This window comes from Ornithorhynchus anatinus, chromosome 6 (assembly GCF_004115215.2).
Source record: "Ornithorhynchus anatinus isolate Pmale09 chromosome 6, mOrnAna1.pri.v4, whole genome shotgun sequence".
NCBI lineage: Eukaryota > Metazoa > Chordata > Mammalia > Monotremata > Ornithorhynchidae > Ornithorhynchus > Ornithorhynchus anatinus.
In genome coordinates this window covers 36,468,194-36,475,432 of record NC_041733.1, presented here as the reverse complement: position 1 = coordinate 36,475,432, position 7,239 = coordinate 36,468,194, and positions in this window count along the sequence as shown.

Here is a 7,239-nt window from a genome sequence, read left to right as displayed (position 1 = left end):
TACTGTTACGGGCTCTCGTTATATCCCGGCTAGACTACTGTGTCAGCCTTCTCTCTGACCTCCCTTCCTCCTCTCTCGCCCCGCTCCGGTCTATTCTTCACTCCGCTGCCCGGCTCATCTTCCTGCAGAAACGATCTGGGCATGTCACTCCCCTTCTTAAACAACTCCAGTGGTTGCCTATCGACCTCCGCTCCAAACAAAAACTCCTCACTCTAGGCTTCAATGCTCTCCATCACCTTGCCCCTTCCTACCTCTCCTCCCTTCTCTCTTTCTACCGCCCACCCCGCACGCTCCGTTCCTCCGCCGCCCACCTCCTCACCGTCCCTCGGTCTCGCCCATCCCGCCGTCGACCCCTGGGTCACGTCCTCCCGCGGTCCTGGAACGCCCTCCCTCCTCACCTCCGCCAAACCGATTCTCTTTCCCTCTTCAAAACCTTACTTCCTCTTCCCCCTCTACTCCCTCTGCCATCCCCCCTTTACCTCTCCGCAGCTAAAGCCTCATTTTCCCCTTTTCCCTCTGCTCCTCCACCTCTCCCTTCCCATCCCCACAGCACTGTACTCGTCCGCTCAACTGTATATATTTTCGTTACCCTATTTATTTTGTTAATGAATTGTACATCGCCTCGATTCTATTTAGTTGCCATTGTTTTTACGAGATGTTCTTCCCCTTGACGCTGTTTAGTGCCATTGTTCTTGTCTGTCCGTCTCCCCCGATTAGACTGTAAGCCCGTCAAACGGCAGGGACTGTCTCTATCTGTTACCGACTTGTTCATCCCAAGCGCTTAGTACAGTGCTCTGCACATAGTAAGCGCTCAATAAATACTATTGAATGAATGAATGAATACAAAAGCTGTGGTAGGTATGTTCCCTACCCACAGGGAGTTTACAGTTTAGAGAGGGAAGTATTAAATTACACATAAAGGAAATGGGGGAGAGTAAGCCTCTCTGACTCTGGGGGAGAGTAAGAGAGTAAGTGCTGTGGGTAGAATGAATATCATATAATCATATAAAATATAAAATAAAATCATATAAAATATCAAGGTTTTTAGTTGGTAATAATAGTAATGGTATTCATTAAGCACTTATTACGTGCCAGGCACTGTACTAAAGTACTGGGTTAGATACAAGTCATTGGATGGGCCCCAGTTCCTGTACCACATGGGGCTCACAGTTTTAATCCCCATTTTACAAATGAGGTAATAGGCACAGAGAAGTGGATAACTTGCCCAATGTCACACAGCAGTCAAGTGGCAGAGTCAAGATTAGAACCCACTACCTTCCGACTCCCAGGTCGGTGCTCTATCCTTTAGGCCAAACTGCTTCTCAACGGAGGAGAATACAGATCTAAGTGCATAAGCAAAATAGAAGGAGAGCAAGTAGGGGAAAGAAGGGCTTCATCAGGGAAGGCCTCTTGGAGGAGATGTAACTTTAGGAGAGTTCTGAAGGTGGGGAGAACTGTGGTCTGTCAGATAAGAAGGAGGAGGTGGACAAGGGGTTAGTGGCAAGGTAGACAAAAATGAAATACAGGGAGTATTTTGGCATTAAACGAGCAGATTGCGGGATATGTTTTACAGAAGGAAGATTAAATTATTTTTGTTGAAACCCTGGATGTTGGGACACCATCCTCACTTTGGGCATCATTCCCTTTTCTTTCAGTAATGGGCAGGAGAGGGGGTAGTGGGCAATGACAGTAGATATGTAAGACTGAAGTCCTCCAGGTTTCTGGTTCACTTGTACTACAAGCCTAAGAATGCACTGACACCAGAGTGTGCTCACACCTCTATATGATTGTCCAGGTATCAAATGTGATCAGAGACTGCTGAATCTTTATGAAAGACCACTTTAGCTGAGATATTTTCAAGCCCAGGGCAGTTGTATAATTTTCTACTATCACATAGTACAACTGATACAAATTCAGAACTGTTCGGGTTAAACTGGGATAAAATGTCTGTTTATCCCAAGTTGAGGCTTGGAATTGTCTCAGTAGTTCTATCAGAACCCTAGATTGGCTGCAGCTACTGGAGGGACCTGGGATTGAAGACCAGAGGAAGCTGAAATACCTCATTAAATATACTCAGTTCATTTGATAGTGTTTATCGAGCGAGCATTTACTGTGCACAGAGCCCTGTTCTGTCTCTGAGTCAATGGTCTTTGAGTGTCTACTATATACAGAGTACTGTTCCGAGTCTTTTGAAGACTACAAGGTACAAAATTGATCTCTGTTTCTCAGTGATCTTACAATCTAATGGAGGAGGCAAACCAAATAATTTTTAGAAAGGAGGAAGTATTTACATTGATATATACAAATGATATATTCAATAGTATTTATTGAGCGCTTACTATGTGCAGAGCACTGTACTAAGCGCTTGGGATGAACAAGTCGGCAACAGATAGAGACAGTCCCTGCCGTTTGACGGGCTTACAGTCTAATCGGGGGAGATATATGCGAAAGTATTGAGGAAGGTGATTGGTGCACAAGTCATGAGGTAGTGAAAAAGCACTGAGGTGATTGCGAGTAGAAAAAAAATAATCCAGGAAAGCCTCCTGTGAGAGGTGAGATTTCAGATTTTTAGGTAAGGGGGAGACTTGGCCATCTTTGAAGGCAGAGAGGAAAGAGTCATTAGAAATAAGTGGAGTCAGGAAGAGTTTGAAAAAATAAATGAAATCTGTAAATTAAATGTCTAAATAAGTAGTCTGGGTGCTAGTTAGGAATGGCTAGTTATGGGCAGGGAATGTGTCAGTTTACTGCTATATTGTACTCTCCCAAGTGCTTAATACAGTGCTCTGCACACAGTAAGTGCTTCATAAATATGATTGAATGAATGAATGATATAGGGAATGCCTCCTGGACAAGGTCTTCAGCAGTCCTTTGAAGACATGGAGAAACTTGGTCTGGTGCCATCAGGTCAGGCACAGTTCCTGTACCACATGGAGCTCTAAGTAAAGGAAAAATTCATTCAATAGCATTTTGAGCACTTACTATGTGCATAGTACTGTACTAAGCGCTTGGGATGTGCAATTTGGCAACAGATATTACACCAACTACTACTACTATTATTATTTCTATTTCAATATACAGCAGCAAGGCCTAGTGGAAATAGCATAAGCCTGAGCATCAGAGGAAAAGGGTTCTAATCCTAGCTCCACTCCTTGCCTGCTGTGTGACATGGGGCAAGTCACCCAACTTCTCCATGGACACATCTCTCCCAGGATACCCCACCTGCATATGTAATTGTTCTGGTAGCATATCCATAGAGTTTCCATAGTAAAAATATGGAAGTGGTTTAGCATTGCCTTCTTCCATGCAGTAAACTTGAGTTTCTGCCCTCAACTCTCTCCCATGTTGCTGATGCCCACGTGAGTTCTGACTTGTAGCAGATTACCTTCCACGCACCAGCCCCTGTCCAAGCTAGTAATGTAATGGGTATGCCTCTGCTTGACTTTCCCTTCCACAGCTGAGACTGGTAGAGTAATGGTAACTGTCCAGGTGTGATCCTGAGGGGCGTTTGGATGCTACTCTGTCAAATCCCACTAATATTTTTTCTCATGGTCTTAGGTACGTGCAGGCAGTATTTTCTCTCTTATGACCACCTTGTGCACACTTCATTATAGTCCTAAAAGTACTCTTGATTAACAGCTGCTGTCTGGTCTGGGGGACTACTCTTAGTTTCCGGCCCTACCCACCTCCCCATCCCTGGAAGAACAGCCAAGAAGGTAGTCAGTCAATCATGAGAACTGTGGGCGAAAAGAGAGGGAGCAGAAAGGTATAGGGACAGAAGAAAATCAAGATAAGAAAGGAGAAGACTGGTAGAAGAAAAAACAAACATTCAGATAAAGAAAAGGAAGAAGAAGAGGAGGAAAGGATTAACAAAGAGTTGGTAAGAATTGAAGAGGGAGAAAATGACAAAAAACAGGATAAAATGCAAGGAAGGAGAAGACAGATCAGGAGAGTGTTGTAAGTGCTGTTCACGTTATTGCTCCAAAATCAAAGCAACTCTACCAGACATATTAGCAAAATCTATGCTTCAGAATAGAAAAACAAGTTTACATAGCAAATCCCACTTACAGAGAAAATTATATCCTCTCATTCCCTCACTCACTCTCCTCCCTCTCCCCACCAGTCTCCCCAACTCCCCAAGAACCTTTCCCCAGAAATCTACTCATGGAACATTTGTTGACCCTCTTCCTCAAAGTTAACAGAAACGTGAGTCTGGTCAGTGTTTCTACCAGTCCACAAGTAGGGGCATACCTTGACTACAATAGCTCGAAACAAAAACAAAACAAATAAGAAGAAAAAGAGTTTACGGTGGCAAAGAGCTAAGTGGGCAACAAAGACCATTCTGGGAATTTTTAGTTCTCACCAACTCTATTCTCTGATGGAAGCTAGAGCCTGGTTTGAGGCTGTTTTCTGGGGGGGTGGGGTGGAGGGGTCTGCAGCAACAATGGAGCATGTTAACAACATGGATGAGAAGCAGGACATAGCTGCACAAAGAATCATGAAAGAGCTGTGATAAGGCAGGCTGCTTGCTAATGTAGGTGGGGCCATTTCTAAAACACTAATTCTAAATTAGGAGATTAGTTGTAGGGTGTGGTCTAGTGGACAGAAAACAGGGTTGAGAGAAATGAGAAACAGGTTCTAATCCCAGCTCTGGCACTGACCTGCTTTGTGACCTTGGGAAAATCATGAATAAGTATGCTGTGAATAGGACAGGCAGCTCAGAATGAGTCCAGATCTTGGAACCACTCCATGAAGGGCAGAGGGAAGTGGAGGAAATAACAAAACAAAAGTCTACAATCAGAAGAGAAAGGAATATTCATCTCATGAAAACACATTTGAAATTTTTTCAATATCAATTGGACATTCTTGTTTCTGATTTCACCTTGCATGGAGAGTTAGTGCAGTGTATTGCACAAAGGTCGTAGAAGCAGAAAATAACCAAGTGATGCATTCCTACTCACACAGAGTTTACACTTCAACAGGGTACCAACCTAAATATATTTACAACTAAAGAGATCAAAATAAATTGAGCTGACATAGCTACCTGAACACTAACGAAGGGGTAAATAAACTCTTAGGCACTACTGTAGGCTTAAGGGATGATAGGGGCTCATGGTGGTGGGATATTATTTAGGGAAAGCTTTTGGAAGAGATGGGATTTGAATGTGGGGTGAAGGGGAAAATAGGGGGTAAACCATGTGAGCAAGGAGATGGAGGAGGGGGCAGTCAAAAGTAAGGCACAGCTAGAATCAATTAATGGTATTTATTGAGTGCTTACTGTGTACAGAACACTGTACCTAAGTGCTTGGGAGAATACAACAGTTAGCAGACAAGTTCTCTGCCCATGAGTTTACAGTTATTATCTATCATAGTTGCCTGGAATTCACTAATTGAATATACTGTTTGTGAAACAGAAGTATCCATCTAGAGGGGGGAGGCAGACGATACAAATAAATTATGAATATGTACTTAAGTGCTGTGGGGCTGAGGGAGGCCTGGAGAGATAGGAGGTGGTAATTGAAGCCAGGTAAGCAAATGAGTTCTCTGAGACTATGAGTGCAAAGTCTGAAGTGTAGGAGACCCAGAATTGAACGTTGGGGGAACACCCCTGGTGAGGGGATGAGACATTGAGGAAGAGCCCCTGAATGAAGCTGGAAAGGAGCAATCGGACAGTAGGAGAGACAGGGCTAGATCTGTGTCAGCAAAATTTAAGTCCTGATAGTGTTTCCAGGAGGGAGGGTGTGGTCCACGGTGTCAGAAGCAGGAGAAAGATAATGGAGGGCCAGAGGACCTATAGCCCTTTGGACTTGGCTAGAGCCAACGAGGTCATTGGTGACCTTGGAGAGATCAGCCTCAGTGGCGTGAATTCTCCTTGGGGATGCTGACACCTGGTGGATACTGATGGAAAGTGTAGCAAACGGGTAGAACCGTTCAATTTTGGGGATTACGGAGTAAAAAAATTTCAGGAGTAAGGGCCATCCATCACCTTCGGGGGACTGCCGTTCCAAACTCCTTAGGAACAAAATTCCCTTTCATTTCTTTCAGCTCAGAAGGTATAATTGCCCCGATGCAGTGGAGGCAAGGAGGCCTGGTGTACTTTGATTTCTCCCCCAGCCTTGCACCTTCAGTGCAGGACCATATCTAACAGTACTGCACACAGTAGGTGTTCAGTAAATACTATTGTTTGATGGATCGACTGTACTGGTGACTATTATTTCCCTTTCCCCTAATCTGGAATTTAATATCAATCTCCCCCTGTAGACTGTAAAATCCTTGTGAGCAGGGCTCAAGCCTACCAGCTCTGTTACTATTGTAGTTTCCCAAGTGTGCAGCACCTGCTCAGCACCCAGGAGGTGCTCAATAAATACCATTGATTAATTCAGTGGTCAGTTTTACACACGGGCAAACAAAAATTCCATTTGAAAATAATGCTGAACTGATTCATTCATGGGAATTTCAGATCAACAATAAATAGAAGCATTTTCAGCCTGGTTTTCAATACAATCAGTGGGAAACAGGCAGTGATGTTTTGATCACATTTTATTGTGGTTCACCTGAAATCACCTGCTTGAGGTGTGGGAATACAGTTGTTGGTCTTCTTTTTATGAGCTAGGCCCATAATTGACCGAGCAGTCTGCCTGATTGATAGATTCTACTTTTCAATCAGCATGCCAATGCTAATCAGTGAATTAGTAGTATTTATTGAGTATTTTGTACAACACACTTAGTACAGTGTGAGAGAGTATGAGGGAGAGAGCTTGATAAGTAGTAGACACAATCATGGATAATAAAAATAGTAATTATGGTACTCCTTAAGCACTTACTGTGTGCCAAGCAGTGTACTAAGTGCTGGGGTAAATATGAAATAATTAGGTTGGGCACAGTTCCCAACCCAAATGGGGCTCACAGTCTAAGGAAATGACAGATAGACATGATCCCTGCCCTCAAGGATTATTCAGTCTACTGGAGGGGAGGGAGACAGGGGATAAACGTGGCTCAGTGGAAAAAGGCTTAGGAGTCACAGATCATGGGTTCTAATCCCTGCTTTGCCACCTGTCAGCTTTGTAACTTTGGGCAAGTCACTTGACTTCTCTTGGCCTCAGTTACCTCATCTGTAAAATGGGGATTAAGACTCTGAGCCTCACATGGGACAACCTAATTACCTTGTATCTACCCCAGCGCTTCGAACAGTGCTTATCAAATAGTAAGAGCTTAACAAATACCAACATTATTATTATTATG